Below are 17,912 nucleotides of genomic sequence, written 5' to 3'. Positions count from 1 at the left end.
ATTAGAACATTGACAAGCCTGAGAGACAAATCCCCCCAGAAAGAGACACAATAAGGACAACAGCAGCAGATGACAGATCACAGAATCACGGTTTGGGCTGGGAGTGACCTTGAAGATCATCCAGTCCCAACGCCCTGCCATGGGCAGGGACACCTGCCTCTATCCCAGGTTGCTCAGAGCCCCACCCAACCTGGCCTTAAATGTTTCCAGGGATGGGACATTCACAACTTCTCTGGGCAACCTGTGCCAGGGCCTCACCACCTTCACAGGGAAGAGTTTACTCCCAGTATCTCCCAATATCCTTCTCCCTCTTTCAGTTTGAAGCCTTTCCCCCTTGTCCTATCACTCCAGGCCCTTGTAAATAGTCTCGCTCCATCTTCCTTTCAGGCTCTCTTTAGGCACTGGAAGGCCACAGTAAGGTCCCCTTTTCCAGACTGAACAATCCCAATCCTCTCAACCCTTCAGGGCAGCGGAGGTGTTACAGCCCCCTCATCATCTGGGTGGCCTCCACTGGACAATCAAGAAAAGTAAAGGCTGAAGGAATTATTCAGGGGGTTAGGCAATCCATGCAGCCTGCAGCAGTTCTTCACTCAGAACATTTCATATCCAATTTATTCCTCGTTGCAGGTTCTAGTGACCCAAGACACGACACCCAGGCCACACCACACAAGGGCACAGGTAACAGGGCCTGGCAGCCTGCAGAGCTGGGTATGAGAAACTCAGATTTTCTCTTCTCTGAACAGCTGCACAACTTGAGAACTCAAGAGCTGTTACAATTCAAAATCTTGCTCTCCCCTGCCCCAGCATATTTTAGCTTCTCAGCAAACTCATCCATGGCCTTTTCAAGCCTTACACACAAAGAAAGGCAAAAATTGCAGCCGTGCGAGTTAAGAAGTATCCTACAAAACAGCAAATGCATAAAAAAGGGCTTTCTTGTGCTTCTGGGGCATTTCTCCTACACCAGTGTCAACCAGAGCAGGCAAAAACATTTTACACAACCAGTTTTGAAAGCAGCTGGTCACCATGACACTGGGACAAGGCTACCTTAATAAATCAATCTACTGGGTGTCCCTCCACCCACCAAAGCTGCAGGCACTCAGCCAGCTATAGCTGCAATAGCTAATTTTTGAGGGTCAAATTTTTGACCCAAGAATATTTTGAGCTTGCAGGGAGCATCTATTTGCCCACCTAATGAGCTGGGATCACTGCTTTCACTTCCTCTACAGCAGGAAAATGTACATCTTAAAGGGATGTAACTTTGCACAGGGTCAGTACATGCCCTGAACACAGATTGTGGCTGATCCAGTATGTGCTGCTTTATGAATCACAGCTTTGAGAAATATCTCACAGAAAATAACATTTTTGTCCTACAATAAACCTTGAAAAGTGATAGAATGCCAAAGCAATAATTTAGGTCCTTGCAAAATCACCAAGATCAAATTATTTTTCTTACCAAAAAAAATCTACTAATAGCCCCTGAAGGGTCAGGGTATCAGAGATCATCATTAAAATGTCAACATCTGACAGTAACCACAGGTTTTAAGATCTTGCCTTGAAAAATCTGCTCCACTGCTGTGTCAGTGGGGTCTCAGCAGCTTTCCACTTTCCCTGTCACTGTTTGTAGGACAGACTACCAAAAAAAGGCAAAAAGCAGGAAGCTTGCTGATATACTTACAGATTTTCACACCTGGTTATTAGATAAAATTTCAAGATGCTCAGATTAAAGGCAGCCTAAGGTGACCCCAGTCAGTAGTGATGAGATTTCTATGAAGCCCATAAAGGAGGTCCTCCAGGCACTGTAAGGGCACAGCTGCCCTTCTTGTAGATTTAAGGAAGGAGGAGCCAGATAAGCACTTCTAGAGTCCCAGGGAGGTTTATTTGTGGTTAAATCTCTGCTACAATGATTACCAGCAGATACAGCACACACCAGACAGCAGAAGCAACAAGCTCAAGTGCTGATTTCATTCCTCAACTAAAATTCTCTGAGTGGGAGACTTCTGACGCCTCTCCCAGCAGTTCATGCAGCTCTATGAAAAGAACAGGATTTGCACACCCTTTTTTCCAGTTTGGTTTTTTTTTTTTCCTCTCCCCAGAAGCATATTGCTACAGACAAAACGCAAATACAGAAACATGGGGGAAGATTTCTTTCTTACCACCACCTCTGGGGACCACTTCTGGCACCTGGCAACACTCAGAGCAACAGGAGAATCCCCATCTCCTCCCTCCAGGGAAGTACCACTGCTTATGTCTCAAGAGATTTGTTTTCTCATTTGCCTATAAGCAAAAAAGACATTCTCCAGTGAATGAAGGTAAAAATATTTTGTTTAGAAGCAAAATGCAATGCAAACAAGCAGCTGCCAACCCAGGTAATGAATAACTCAGACACTTCTTTCTACAGTTATGAGTCTTTTTCCTTTCTCTGTATAAAAAAAACCCTACTTGATCCTTCTTCACATATATATTTCTACATTCAGCTCCACAGGTACCAACTATTATTGCTTTCAGAAGGCCTAACTGGCACATGTCTATGAAATTAAAAGCAAGTGCTCTAAATCTACCACTAATAGTGAAATTGCAGCTTCTATTCAGACAGAAGCAAAGGCTTGCATAAACAAGAACTAGCCTACTTTTCCTGGCTTTACTAATCAGCATAATAAAAGGTTATTTTATTTCTCTTACCTCCAAACCCTGTCTTGAGAGAAGTTACTGAAAACGAAGCAGAAGCAATTATCTGCTCTCAGAACACACACTTAATCCCTATATTTTATTAAGAGTGTTTTTTATGATCCTGAAGCAATTAAGCTAATCATTATTTAATTTTAGATTACTGAACTGGAGATTTACTTCAGACACAAGCTCACTTTCCACATAATTTAGTCTCAGTAATTAGAGATGTACTTTACCCAGAGGTGGCTTGTTTAAAGCATGTTATCTAATTTCACAAGCCTCACACCATGAAAGTTTCATGCAGAAACCTACACCCCAAACTTCAAAAATGAGAAAAGCCCTGAAGACACTCAGATTTACCAGACCTCAAACCTATTTTTCCCTTAAAAAAATAAAAAATAAAAAATATTCTCCAAACATGTGCCCAGCAAGTTAGTGTATCACAAAAGCTAACACAAAGCATTTCTATAACCCACCACTCCTTCAGCAAGTTGTTAGAACAAAGAGTGCTCCTCTCACACAGATCACTTCATTTATAACTTCTTTTAACCAGGATGCAAAGTGTGCAGACAAATAGAAGTGTTTGATTAGGATGTTCAGCAGGTACCTGCCACAGGATGTAATCAGTGAGGAAACATTCAGACACTTGAAGAGTTCTGTGACAGTGTTATCAGAGGAACAGAAATAAGGACCAGGCAGGTAGGTTCTTAGTGTACACGCTGACCCTGGACATGATGCCATTGGAAAACTGCTCAATTCCAAGCTACTTCAGATAAAACTGTGCTGTAGAAACCAAACTGTACTTGGAAACACCAAGTACCCTGGACACTCCTACCCACCCTGCTCAGCTTTAGCTCAGCAGACAGTTAATGCCAGGTCATCCAGGCTGGGACATCGGCCAAGGTTAGTTTTATGTCAAAACACACTTCCTGGCTTTTGGAACAAAGGGCATCATCTTCCACCACTGCCACTAAAGAGAAGGAAAACATGACCAGGCAAACATTTGAAAAACACACACTGCTTTTTGCAACTTTTTGCCTTCTAAATCCTCCAACAAAACCAAAACGTGCATCTGCTCAACACTCAATTAAAAGCCAACTGTATTCCAACCTCTAAAAGTGCAGAAGATACAGATTCATTTCAAGACTTTAGTGCCAGTACTTTCATGAACCAGTTTGACTTGTCACATAAGAAAGGTGACAGAACTCACCAACAGCACGTGAGATTTCAGCAAAGACTGACAAAGAAGAATCAGAACATGAAGCTACAAAGAGCTCAGAACAAAACAGGCTGGTTACTGGGAGTGTGTTCAAAATAAATACAAGTAAGTGTCAGCTATCTGGATATTCAACAAACATACTTTTCCACATGGTATCCCATTAGAAGTGTGAACTTGGAGACAGAGGAATTGTGACAGCAGTAAAGATTCTGCCCAAAAGAGATGGTGCTTGACAGCACAGAAAGAAAAATCTGCAGGCTTTTTGGAAGTAACTGATGAAAAGACAAACCCCAACAATCAGTCTTCTAGTTAATTAATGGCTTGCATACAAAAAAAAGAGTAATTATGGCAGCTGGTGACAAAGCTGGGAAGCAATCTGAACATGAAGGCGCATGGAGATGTTAACAACACAGGCACCATGGCCATGACTGGAGCCACAGGACTGGGATGCACTTGCTCCTCATAAGACAGTAAAGACAACAATTAGGAAGGAAAATAAACCACTTCAGGCAAAAAAGGCTGCTGAAACCAGAACAAACAGGTATCAGCTGGTCAAGAGTAAGTTCAGGCTTGAACCCTTGAGAACAGCAAAGTTCTAGGAGAAGTTTTTGGTGGCAATAAACCTACACGCTTAAGGAAGCTCTATTATGACATATTACCAGCTTTCTTTAGCTCCAACTATTTTTGTAGCTGTTCCATCTAAATATTCATCAAAAGGTCTATGAAAGAATCACCAAAAGCAAGTGGTTCAGTTGTCAGTGCTGGTGGGGGAAGATGATACTGTGAATTACAGAGCTGGGGGGAAGCTGGCTTATAGGATAACACATAAAAAACTGCCGTAACATTCCTGCACACCTGCATGACAAACAAACACTGTTAAATTTAAAATAACATCAGCCATGTTGTTTTCATTAGAATCCACACATGCAACTATGGCAATAAAAAGTGTTCATTAAAAAAGCTCAGCAAGTCACGAGCAGTATCTCATCCTGCTTCCCATTATCCCACAACAAAGGGATCCTTAAAACCAATCCAACACAAGTTGAGCTGCTCCTTGGAACAAGCACTTTCTCTGGTCTTGAAGCAATTCTTGAAAACATGGGCTACCAGAAGGATCTTTGCCTTTTTCATTGCCCGTGTACAGCAACTCCCATGCAGACATTTTACTAAAGCTGATAAAACTGAGGTCAAAGTTCCCAGAATGAAAGAGTGAAACTGGTAAGAGATTAATTTCTGGTTCAAGACTGAAGCACAGCAGCGATATGCAAGAGAATAGAATCTGAAAGCAAGCTTTGATCTGGAAATGTTTATTGTACTGGTGCCTGCTAAGAGGTACCTGAGCCCCAAAGAATGAGAGAGAAGCTCTTCCCATTTGAGATCTTCATCTTTCTCACTTGGAAAATAAATGTATTGAGATACAAATATATAGATATATAAATAAAACACTATGTACTGGACACTGGCAGCTGTATCAAATTGCTTTTCTGATGTCTTCTAAAATGGAACAAACAGATTTAGGCAGCACATTGAGGATGAGAGACACAGTTAAGCATACACACACAAGTATTTTTCCATTTCAAAACAGTCCTGCAATTAATTATAAATGTGCATGCACTTAAACACAGTTTCTTTCTTGCACAGTACTTGCACTGAATTCAATATAACCTTCAAACCCATGTTTCCATTAGCTCCTTTGTGATACCAGAGCTTTGAAAATATTCTCAGTGCTCCAACATTCAAGGCACACAAGATTCAAAAGCGGCCACTCACAACTCTATCTTCAGCATCATCTCACAAGGAGAACATTACATTCCTTTTTATTTCCTCCACCCCTTCTTTCCTTTTTCTTAAATCATTTATTAAAACTACTGAAAGTATTTTCTGGTCAGCTTTCTTCCTCACTATAGGAAGCATAAATATCTTCTAATCCCTGGTTCCACAGCTTAGTTCCCTCTCTAAAGGCCATCTTCTATATAATAACCTGATGTTGATGGACTAATGTCAGGAGAAAAAGTGGGTGAAATGATAATGTATTTTTAATCACAAGTTGAATTACTCCCTAGATAGCAAAGCTGATTTCATGGCATGCCCCTCTCTCAGTGCCTTATGGAATCATCCATCACTGACAGAATGACTTTGAGAAATTTCTTCCTGCTACCATCCTACAACTGTGACCATCACCTCTCAGAAAAAGAGCCTTTAAAAACAAAACTAAAGATAACTGGAAATTAGCAGCAGGAAAACCAGAGAGGATGTCAGTAAGTTATGATGGGTGTACAACAATCAGAAGTGGTTTCCCCCCTCGTAATCCATACCTGACCTATGAACCTTCTTGCCACGGCTGTCAGAGGTGGTGTAAGTAGAGTGAAAACAGAACTGGAATCCTGAATTACACAGAAATGACAGAGCAAATACCAGTTATTGTGTTGACTGTAAATCCTGTAGTAGGGAAATCCATTATAAACCAGACTACTGATCTAGACGGACCAATGACAGACAAATTCTCTCCTTTGCAAGACGGAAATTAGACTTCTTCAGCAAACAAAGCTATTCATTTTCCATTGCAACTTGCAACCAAACCCTTCAAGTCCTGAGCTTCTCTCTAAGACAAGAGAGGCAAGAATGAAACGGGTGAATGTATCTGTGGCCTCATAATACCACAAAGATCCATGTTCACTCAGCAGGAGAATGTGAGCACCAGCAGCCCATCAGTTTCATCCAACTCTCTCCCTAACCATGTAGAGCCAGGGTTCTGATGGATAAACATCCTGGAGCAGGTTCAGCTGTGGCAGCCTAAAACATTACTGCCCCCTCTTGCCCATCCCAGCCTTCTGCCAGGCATCACTGCTCCATTCATCCACCTCAGCTGCTCCAAGCCACAGCACAGTGTCACTTCAACCTCCTGATGAAGGTGGGTTCTTATCATGGCTCTTATTTATTTTTTATAGGCAAACTGCCTATAAAAAAAAAAAAAACCTGTAATTTTCCAGCTGTGAACTGCTGGGGCTGAAGCAGCTGCACATGATCCCTTCTGCAGTGGTTGGCAACACCTGGAGGAGGAGGAGGTGATGTCAGAGGTCATTGCAGCAGGTTTGATACAACTCTGGTCCAAGTCGAAGAGGTTGAATTATTCTTGGTGAAAGAGGCTGCAATTCTCCTGTTGCTAGAGCCCAGAGCCAGGGTAAGTTCTCAGCAAGTTAACTCAGTACAGCACTACAGTGCTGGAAAACTTTCACTCCGAGTTTCAGAGGGGACAGAATTCCAAATACTGGACAGGAAACCATGGCCATGTGAAAATGAAGCTGGGAGACAGCTGCCCTAAGCAACCAGGGCAGAGCATCTTTGAAGCAAGTGAAGTGTTCCCTGTCCTGGGAAATCTAATCCCAGTTACAGTCCAGACAGAGCACTGTACTCCCTCGAGTAAATTCTTACAGCCTGGTTGCCTCTGAGGTTTTCCCATGCCTTACCCCTGATTAAAGGCCTACATGAAAAGCAGCATAAGAGAATAAGTGTAAGAGGGGAATTTGAACAGGCTTAGTCAAGGTTTCTCCATTTCCTTGTGTTTTGGAATGCTTGGGGGTCTAGATGGGTTTATTAACAAAATTTAAATTGTAAATAAATCTTGAATGTTGATGCAAGCTCATCCATACTTTCTAAAAGTGTTGCCTAAACTGGCTTCTGGGAAGAAGTAGGCCCTGAAAAAGGACCTAGATTATTATTTTTTAATGACCATTAAGTGCACACTTTTTTTTTTTCTTACTGCAATATATAATCTGTCACGTTCAGAGTGATTCTAAGAATTTCTTTTTTCTTTTAAACACTTTTACTTAGAACAAGCCCATTACAGACAATGTTTATGGCAACAGCAGAACACAGAGCTATGTAAAGCACAGAAACAAGGAGAGGTGCTGTAATCAGCATTGAAATACTACAGAGACAGACCTGAGCAGAGTGAGTGTGGGACACATACACAAGAACAATCTGCAGAGTAAGGGATAAGCTTAACTTCCTGATTTCTCCTCCTCTTTCACTTTTTCTTAAATAACAAACAAACAAAAAAATAAGCTGCAAACATCCTTCCTCTGGCTTCCATTCTTCCTCATGGTTTCCTCTGGCTGATCTCTGTAGCAGCACATCCCTTTCACTACAGTGGTCCTCTGCCACCTTCATTTTGTGCCCTGCCTCAAACCCTGGGGCTGAGGGCCCCTGAATTGTCCCCAGGTGCTGCATCAGCTTTTCTCTCCTATTGCTGTGATGTTTTCTTTGGTGTGCAATAGATTTATAGGTAGCTTTTAGAGCTTTCAGTGGACTTTAGTCAGGAAAAAAAAAAATAAAATTCCTAAAGACAATTCTTCATAATTACCCAATAACAAGAAGCAATTGATCATTAACTTTCATGCTCTGATCTTCCACAAGCAGACTTTGCAGTTACTGAAAATTAATCATTTCCTTAGGTACTCTTAGGCAAAGGTAACAGGAAGGAGCTATCTCATGGGATTTGAGAATTGCAGCAAGTCTTTGGCAGAAATACCTTTCCTTTACCAGCTCTGAGTCTGTAAGGTTCCAAAATGAAAACCTGTAGGTGAAGTGTCATCAGGATTAAAACTCTCAGCCACCTGGACATCCCAGCAGGCCAGACTCACATCACCTTGAGCTCACCCACACCCTTTCTCAGCCTACTTTAAGCCCCCTTTAGCAAGGGACTCTCACCAGGGTCACAAGTCAAGCAGGCTTGGCTAAAAATATTCCCTGACACTGTCCCTGGTCTGCCTCACTGTCACATCCACCTCACCCTGGACATCATCCAAGGGACAGTCGTGTCCCAGCACTGGGCACAAACCTGTTTGTAGCTCAGGGATCCTCCAGGAGTTCTTTTACTCCCCCTGGTTAGATTAAACTACCTACCAATGTTTCTGTTTATTCACCATTCGTAATTCAAATTTGAGTGAAATTAAAAGGCTCTAGAATGGCAATCTAGTTAAGAACTTTAATGAAGAGCACTTTAGAAATAAAATCTATTATAAAGCACTTAAACTAATGAAGGTTGCTCCTTGTCCAAAATCCTAAGCATTCTGCACTAAGAAGGTAAAAGTCTTTTAAAGAAACCTTTAAAATTCTGAACTGCTGCAGGTAAGATCTGAAGAGACAACAGTGAAACAAGCTACATTTGCTATCATATCTCATTCCAGGACAAAACAAGGAAAAAATAGTTTAATACCCCTCTAACCTGAGAAAAATACTATTATTCTTTTTTATAGGTGAAGCCATTTCATAGTGAATGAGATGATAATCTTGAATGCATCACCACTTCAGGCTCTCAGAAAAATTATACATCTGCATACTCGTACTATACATATTCATACTCATACCAGGGAACAGTGTCTAACAATAGTATAACAATAAAAAATTCAAAATACAATCTTCAATAGAGCTAACAGTGGAGGTAGAGAAGGCTTAGCTCATCTTATGTAGCAGGACTTGTACACTGGAGTTTTGAACTGTCTTTTTTCCCCTTGTTTACACAAGGAAAGGTTTTTAATACCATCTTAATAGCATTTTTAATTAACCAGAAATATACATAAATAATAGATTTCCAGAAGCCTGATGGGGCTTGCATTATAAAATAACAATGTAATTAATTCCTATGAGGAAGCATTATCTTTACACTGTCCTACCTTGGTCAAACACAGCGAGACAGTAAATTTGGTTAAAACCAGAGAAGAGGGGGAGAAAATAAACCAAGTCAAACAGAAGAGTAGCAGCTGAGGAGACAAAAATACTTGTGATCAAAGGCTGGCACAGCATGGGTGTTTTATTAATCTTGCAGAGCCTAGGGAGCAGCCCTGCCATGGGTCTGTCCACGCTCCTCCCCATGGCCACACCTGTGACAGGCACAGAAAAGCTCCCCAGACCACTCTCCCTGGCCAGCCAGGGCTGGCACGGGGCCCTGCTCACCCCAGCCCAGCGGGACTGGAGCAGGTGCCAGCTATTTTTATGTCTCAGCTGCAGTTTACATCTGACCTGCTCTCAAGTTCAAAGAGAGAAGCAGCCTCAGCAAGCCCTCGGGGAGGGCAGAGCCATGTGCTCCCAGCTCATCCGTGGAGGAAGGGTGGCTATGGATGAGCAGGTGGTGGCCATGGAACCGTCTGCAGGAATGGTCTGCTGCAACCATCAGAAACCAGCACCTGTCTGATCCTGCACAACCTGAGAGATGCCCAAAAGGCCTGAGCCCTCATCCCCCATCACCACAGCAGCCACCCCTGACAGCAGCAGGCCATGGGGACGAGCTCGGGCCAATCTCAGTGTTTCTGGACACTGGAATGTCTGCACAGCTCGTAAATACAGGAGCACGACACTGAATTCATCCGTGTCAAAGGGCACTGAAGTAATAATCTAATCTCAAACTGATTCACCAGTTCACTCTCACACTGCAGATCTCAAAGGACTATTTGGAACAGAATCAAGTGGCCGAATACCTGCAAGGAATCATGTCCACAGCAGTTCATCTGCAAACTGAGAACTACTTGAAAATCCACTTCAGGTAAGTCATTCTCCTGCTACGAAAATCTCAGCTTCCAGGATTAGAAACCTTTTGGAAGATTATTCACTCCCTCATCTGACAGCTAAAAGGATGCCAGAATTACTATATCCTGGACTGCAACTGAGGCCATTCAATGAAAGCAGCTTTCCTATCAAGGGACCATCTTTTCAGTGAGATCCATTACATATCTCAGGGTTTGACTGAAGTATTTAGTATCCTTCTTTTTCCCCATAAACACAAGGGCTGAGCAGTCTTCTAATCTTCAAGATCATAAATGCCCAGCTTCTACAGCTGCAGTAATTAAACCAACTTCTCATTCCATTACCCACATCAAGTCTCTTCCTCGGCATCTGCTCTATTCCCACACTGCACTTTCAATCAAACCAAGATAAGCTATTTTCTAAGATCAGCTGATTTGTCTGTCCCTCAAGACATCACCAGAGCCAAAAGGATTCTGAGCAGATATGATGCATCTTGCTAAATATCCGAAAGGTCTCTTAAAGGAAAAAAAGCAGACGTCAATGCAAGTGGTTATTTTTAGCATCTGAGTTGTTCTATATTTATTCCTTTACGTCCTTCTAAAAAAAGCACAATCTGATGAAGCATTACAATAAAATACACTCTACTGGGAAGTCTGCTTTATGACTCCTGGCTACTGAGTACTGCAACAAGTACATCACAGCACCCATTGAACCACATGAGGTGGTTTAAGGGTGCACACAGAACAATGCTTCCTCAGTCCCAAAGTAATGTCTAAAACAACCCAAACCCAAAAACCAAACCAACCCATCCACACAGAAAGCAAACTCCTCAGTATAATCTGTCATTCCGATTAGATGCCACTCTTCAGACTCAAGCCTAAAACCTGCCACTTTTAAGTATTTCTAATTGTCTAAACCCCCAAAAAACCCTCAAGACACCTTGTGAGTTACCTGTTAAAAACAACACAAACCAAACTCCAGGACACACCATACTGCAACAAAACCTTAAGTTAGCAGGAACAGCAGCAGCTCAGCTCATACAAATTCTCAGACTGTAAAAGACTACTTAATCTCTTCCTTATTCTCTTCCCTCAGAGCTTTTACCTTCTTGCCCTGAAGACTCCTGGCCCTCTACCTCCAATATATTTACCCCAATATCCCTGTGCATCTGATCTTATGCAAATTAGCTGAAGATACATTTTCAAGGACAAGAAAATCAGTTTATCAGTTAATCAAAGGTGTGGTGTGGTTTATTTGTGTAGGAAGAATTATGTCAAATGAATGGGAAAAGAAAAACTGTGTCAAGGAAGCTTCTGCTAGTTGCAGTAAACTTTAATAAGAAAAAGAAAACAGTTTAAGACAGGGTCTAACATTTACAAAACTGGGAAGAAAACTTGTGTTTTGGAGCTAATAGTATTTTAATTTGCTGCTCTAGAAAGACAGCTGTTATCAAGCCACAGTTATTTTAGATTTTTGCATTATGCTAGATCTCTCAACGTGCCCATTGAAACAGCAGGAGTTGGGATGGGGTGGGGGAAGACGATACATGTATTGTCTCTGTGCATTAACTTGAAACCTCTCCCTCCTCTGACCTTGAAGAACTCTGTCTTCCTTCCAGGTATTCCCTACCTACAAGACAGACATGTCCCATCACTCAGCCGTGCCCTTCAAGTATTTTACCAACTGGCATTGCCTACACATCAACAGCTCTCTGATCCCAGGGTAAACAACAGATGGTGGAGGGACTCCAGAGTATGAAGCCATGCTCAGCACACACACTGATATCAGATGAACAGGATTGGTCAGTGGCAGGTCATTGCTGCCTTCATGCAGTGCAAATCAGCCAAGTCAGAGATTTTCCACCGGATAAAAGTATGGATCTTCAAAAAATTATACACTTTTGAAGTTAAAAACATACATGCCTTAATTACCTCAGTCTCAGACTGACCTTTGTATATTTGTCTACAGAGACATTGCACTACATAACTGCTGTACTATGGAAGCCAGAATGACTCCAGGTTAATTTTAAAACAAGCTGTTCTGAACGCTTTCAACTGAGCAAACCCACCTAACTTCTCCTATCTTGTTGTGAAATATTTTTCCTTACTGATTAAAATGTTTCCCATGCAGCTGTGATTTCATTTTAGTCTTCTGCAGAAAACTGAAGAAAATATCTAGTTTCAATTCAAGGATCCTCTTCTCATAGCAACATAAAATCCACCAAAAAAGGGAATTCTCTCACTGTTGTGCATCCTCTACTAACAAAAAAAAAAAAATCAGTTTCTTTATCACTGTAAAGTACCCCAAAGCAAGGCAGCAAAAGCATGAAAAACCTTAGGGAGAAATTAGATGCTTTTTATCCTCTCTGATTATTAAAAACAAACAACAAAACACATACACCAAGCAAAATGAAGTTATTTTTGCTTAAGGAAAGTTCATCTGTGGCAGAAGGAGCACACCTGTTTTATTCTAATTTCCTAGATGAAAAGCTATTTTGTTCAGATGAAACTTCTGAGGCAGTTTGTCTCTTTTGTGAATTGAATAACCCCTTTTTCAAAATGGATTAAATTCCAGAATAAGCACGTCAAGAGAAGTTTGTTCAGAAACCTGCTCTGTGAATGAAATGGGGTTTGCCTCTTGGCAATCTTCTCTTTTCCTCTATTACTTAATGCCCAAACTTAGCTGTTTTATAGATCTTGTCAGTATTTGGGTGTCAAACTGGCCAATACAACCTGTGCACTGGAGAAGGCCAACACACAGCCAGGTGTAACCCACTTGTAATTAGAGCTGCTCACACGTCCTTCCCAGCTCCCTGGTGTGCTCCTCTGAGCAGACACCCTGCAGACCTGAGCTGGTTCCACGAGTACAAAGCTCCCAAGGACACAAACCACCGCGGGGGTCACTCCCTGGACCAGCCATGCTGTAATCAAGAGCACACAAGGGACAAAAATAGCTTCTTTCAGAGGAATTAAGACTGCAACATGACCTCTGGCACCTGCCCCTGCTATGAGAAGGTGGAAAAAGCAAGAAGGGAAGTCCAGCCAGAACACATCCAAGTCCCAGCCATAGCCAGCATCAAAGGTAGTAGCTAAAGAGGGCTAAGTTGCTCCCTTTGCACTTTTATAAGTAATGCATTTTTATATTTGATGTTAACCACCATTTCTGCAGCTCTCAATCCTTTGTGCTGCTTTGCCTTCTGCTGAGGCCCCTCCAGCCTCTTGTACCACTGCTCTTTCCTCAACATTTGCTCTGCCTTCTGTCACCTTCCTGATCACTGCTGAACACCACCCCTACTTTCAGCTTTATTTTGTATCATCCGCTCCAAAATATTCTTTCCCAAGACAAAGATCAATCCCCTCTATGAGCACAGAAGCATAATCTATTGGTTTATACTGCCTTCCAAATAAGCCAGGCCTAAATCCCCCCTAGGCACACTTGGGATCTGGGACACCTGGATGGTTTGTTACAGTCACTGGTTATCCTCATCCTAAAAACTCCAGGCACCACTGCCTTCCCTCAGCAGCTTCTTCCCTTGAGATGGCAGCAGCTAACAGGGCTTTTGCTAAATTTTCCTTCCCTTCCTCAGCCCAGCAAAGCAGACAGCACTCCAAGTGCAGGGTCTCAATGCCCTGAAGCCCACTCCCCTCAAGGTCTCCCCAAGGAAGGTGACAGGAGTCAGAGGCACAAACCTGGAAACAAGGAAGATCCAAAGGGTTGGAGGCCCAGCAAAATTGCTGTAGAGGATAATCAAAAGGGACAAAAGGTTGATTGATTTGAGTGCACACACAGGCATGAAAACATGGGGAGGGCAGGTAAAGCAGATTCAGGATCCATCTGCACCATCTCAGGATCCATCTCTTGCTTTTTATTCATCAGTGCTCACTCACTAAAAAGTCACAGCACAAAGTTTTGTCCCCCTGTGTCTGTTCCAAGACACTGATCACAACAGTTTTTCCTCTGTGACAAGTGTCTTAGATGAGACCCATGCTGGGTACTCCAACTTTTTGAAGCAGACATGTGAGGCTGAAATGACACCCTCAGTGTCCACAGCAGCGCCCTGTGACTCTCAGGGCCCTGCACGTATCTGTGTGCAGCCTTTCCTGCAGGCAGAACCGGGCAGCACATGCCACCTCCATCAGGCAAGATACGAGGTGCTGGCCTGGAAATACCTTTCCATGGCCTGCAGGCAGCAGGACGAGCAAAGAACTGCCCCCAATGTTTATTTAACAGCGGTCCTGGTCAAGGCACCAGGCTGGAATCAATACTGCTCACACTGCCTGGGGATCCACAGAGAGCAAAGGCCCAGGTTACCTTGCTGATAACTCCCTCTACATGAAGGTAAAAGGTCTGGAAGACATCCTTGGAAACCTTGACCATAACTACACCCACACCAGGCTCTCTCACCCCACATCAGCTCACAACTTGTAGGGACAGAGGTTCACGAGACTTTACAGGTGACAGTCACTGTTTTGAGCAAGGCTGAGCTGTTAAAGTTCCATTCAAGGACAGCAGAGATGCTGTACCACAGGGTGGAAGAAGGCCTTGGCTTGTCCTCTCTCACAGCAAAACTCTGTGCCTGCTCCTTATCATTTCACATATTGAGAGGAATGGATCCAACTGGATCAAGCTTCTTCACTGGGCCAGAGGAAAACAGCTGCAAAACTTGAGAGAAAGCTCCTTTTCTGTCTCCCCCAAACAACAAGATGTGCAGAAAGGTGAGACCCTGGCCTGGGTGTGCTTCTGGAGAGCTGATGGTGAAAAACACCCACCCCCTGACAGCACCCTAATCTCGGAAATCAAGCAGGATTCAGGCAGCAGGTTCCACAGGTCACTCAAGTGAGCAGGAAGAGAAATAACATTTGTTCCCACAGGAGGCTTACACAGACACCACTGTCAGGGAAATGACACTCTGTGAAATGAGGAAGAGGATAATTTGACACTTCCTGGAGCAGCAGTTCAAGGACCAGAGATCCAGGGGACAAGTTTCCTCCAGAGAGCTCTGAAGCACATGCACAGGAAGAACAGCCAGTCGAGGGAGTAGGGTACCTCAAATGTAAAGAACATGAAGAGGACAAAAGCAAGTAAAACTGAAATCTGCTCTCCTGGCCCGCTCCTACTGCACTGCACATGGGGCTCAGCTCCCCTGGCAAAGGGATCCTCTCCTGTGTGGAGAAAAAGATACAGAGAACAGCTCCAAAATCCCAGCCAAAGCCCAGCACGGGCACTGAGGGGAAGAGAGGAGTTCTGCTAACAAGTTTTATGAGAATTACATGCTATACTGCGGTATGGTTCTGTTGCTTGGGGGTTTGTTTGTCTTTATAAACTTTTGCTTCAGGCGTCTGATGGACAGGTAAATTTTCAATCTTCCTTACAATATGTGCCTTTGTCACTGTGGTTATAATCCCCACAGCTACTAGAAAGAACAGGGATTAGCATGTCTATTTGAACTACTGATAAAGACAGAAAAGCATACCACATAGTCCTTTGATTTCCAGTTTGAGCAACATCCTGAGCCTGAACATTCAACATGGGTGTATTTTCCCCCCTTCCTCCTCCAAACACAACATTCAAACACCCAGAGGTTATCACACACAGAGCTAGTACTAACCAGCCTCTCAGGATATGAATCCCATGGGCTCAGGGCAAATTGCTGTAGAAGCCTGTTTCTTCTTCAGTGGACTCTGTGCTGATTCACAAGCCTCATGAAGGGCTCAAGGCAAGGGCAGGATTCCACCGTGACACGCACCCTGCCAGGCAATGCAGCCACTGCTACTTAAAGTTCTACTCTTAAGCTTGACCAGTGCTGCTACAAGACAGGCCAGAAGGCCAGATTTGGTCAAAAACAAGTCGGGGGGTAACCTAACAGGGTCTAAGCAGAGTGGATGACAAGGGGCCAGTCCTTACAATCATATTTCTGACTTTTTCTTTTTTACCCCCAGAATTGTCTTCTTGTGTCCCAGAGCACTGCAGCAAGTAACACCACCAAGTGCTTCATTGAGCCTCTGCTTCCCAAACATCTCCCTTTTACAGTTTGCCATGAAGCATCACCAACTCCCACACAAGGGCTCTGTTTCAGACATGCACTGAAGATGTCTCCTACCCTGACCCTCCCTGTCTTCACTTGATGAGTACCCAGAACCTAGAGAAAGCAGCTATCAAAGGAGAGAGGGATGGTTTCCTTACATCCAGGCTCACCCTGACACGAGCAACATGTGGAGCAATATTTTAAGTGTGTGGGGGAAATCCCAAATCTTTATGAATATATTAGAGACTGAAATATTTTTTTTTCAGTAATTTCTTGTTCTGTTTCTTTGCTTTCTCTGCTCCTGCTCTGTATATCATACATTCTGGCTTATTCTCCAGCCATAAGCACTGAGCCACTGAAATCTGAGAGAAAGCAGATCTCTCATGCACTCACATTATCACCACCTAGATGTAAATCCTCACTATTGGCTCCCCAATAAAGAACCAGCTGCAGAACAAAAGGAATATATCTTTTTATATATATATAATATATCTCTTTATCAGGCAGTTCACTTCTCTTATAGGGTCTGGACAACAGGGAACAGCCAAACTGAGGGGACAGGGATAAAAGGAATAAAAAAGGTCAGTGTAGGGAACAGACAAAGCAGACCTGGCAGCTGCCTGCAAAAGGAGACAGAAACAGTTCTACTTCCAAATGAGGCAACAAGACCCTCAGAAACAGGCAGGAAAAATCCTTACCAGAGCTGTACACTCATACCTAGCACCATTCATTCCTGTTCATGTCTGGACAATACTCTGAAGCCTGAGGAAAGGACTAATTTGAGCACAGCTCTTCATTGGGCTGATGAATCAGCTCTCCAGTGTGCATTCTCCTTAGGGAGAAAAGGGAGAACTGGCAGAGGACAGCACTGCAGAAGACAGCAATACGAGGAAACAGCTGCTGAATTTGATGCAGAAGCAGCCCATCATGTGGGGAATATTTTGGTGCAGTATTCTTGGCCAAAATCCTCACACCCAGCCGAGCACATCCTCCAGCATGAAAGGAGCAAGCACATTCCCTTAGGAAATTCACAGGCGTTCCAACTCCAAAGCGCTGGCACAGCAAAACCAAGGCTCTGGGTTCAGCGCATGCAAGTAACAGCAAGACAGAAAATACTCTGTAACACACGGCAAATACCAAGGGAAACATTATCCATGGTACTATCCTTGAGAGGACTGCAGCAGTGTGCACCCAGAAGTGATGAGCTTGTCACATGCCCACATCTGTATTTTCATGAAACCTGCACAAGTCTGAGGATAGTTTTTACAGCACCTTGAGGTCCACTGGCCTTAAGTCTGTACTGTTAACTTCACTCACTAACCTTTCATAAGATTATATGCAAAATGAATTTCAAGTCTTTTCTATAAAATTATTTTACAAAACCCTTAAAAATACTCAGAATAAAACAAGGGTACAAAGCAGGTAGGGCCTCTATACCCTATACATGCTCACTTCCACAGGCAAAAACATCTCCAGGAG

General features: G+C 43.1%; 1 protein-coding gene across 4 annotated transcripts in view; it reads right to left on the bottom strand.

Moving 5' to 3' along the window:
* The window catches only part of AGPAT3 (1-acylglycerol-3-phosphate O-acyltransferase 3), an 83,672-nt gene that overhangs the window by 43,577 nt on the left and 22,183 nt on the right, over positions 1-17,912 (bottom strand). The window contains exon 2 of one of the 4 annotated variants that reach the window (XM_088051450.1): positions 2,154-2,274. The exons of the other annotated variants lie outside the window; for them this stretch is intronic. The gene's annotated coding sequence lies outside the window, so the exon portion shown is untranslated. The remainder of the gene's footprint in view (positions 1-2,153; positions 2,275-17,912) is intronic. 4 annotated transcript variants of the gene reach the window in all.

Source organism: Pseudopodoces humilis, chromosome 2, assembly GCF_049639895.1.
Source record: "Pseudopodoces humilis isolate 2021_Gansu_Grassland_sample_001 chromosome 2, ASM4963989v1, whole genome shotgun sequence".
Lineage (NCBI taxonomy): Eukaryota > Metazoa > Chordata > Aves > Passeriformes > Paridae > Pseudopodoces > Pseudopodoces humilis.
Note: the sequence above shows the minus strand (reverse complement) of the source record. Positions and strands in the feature narration are given on the sequence as shown.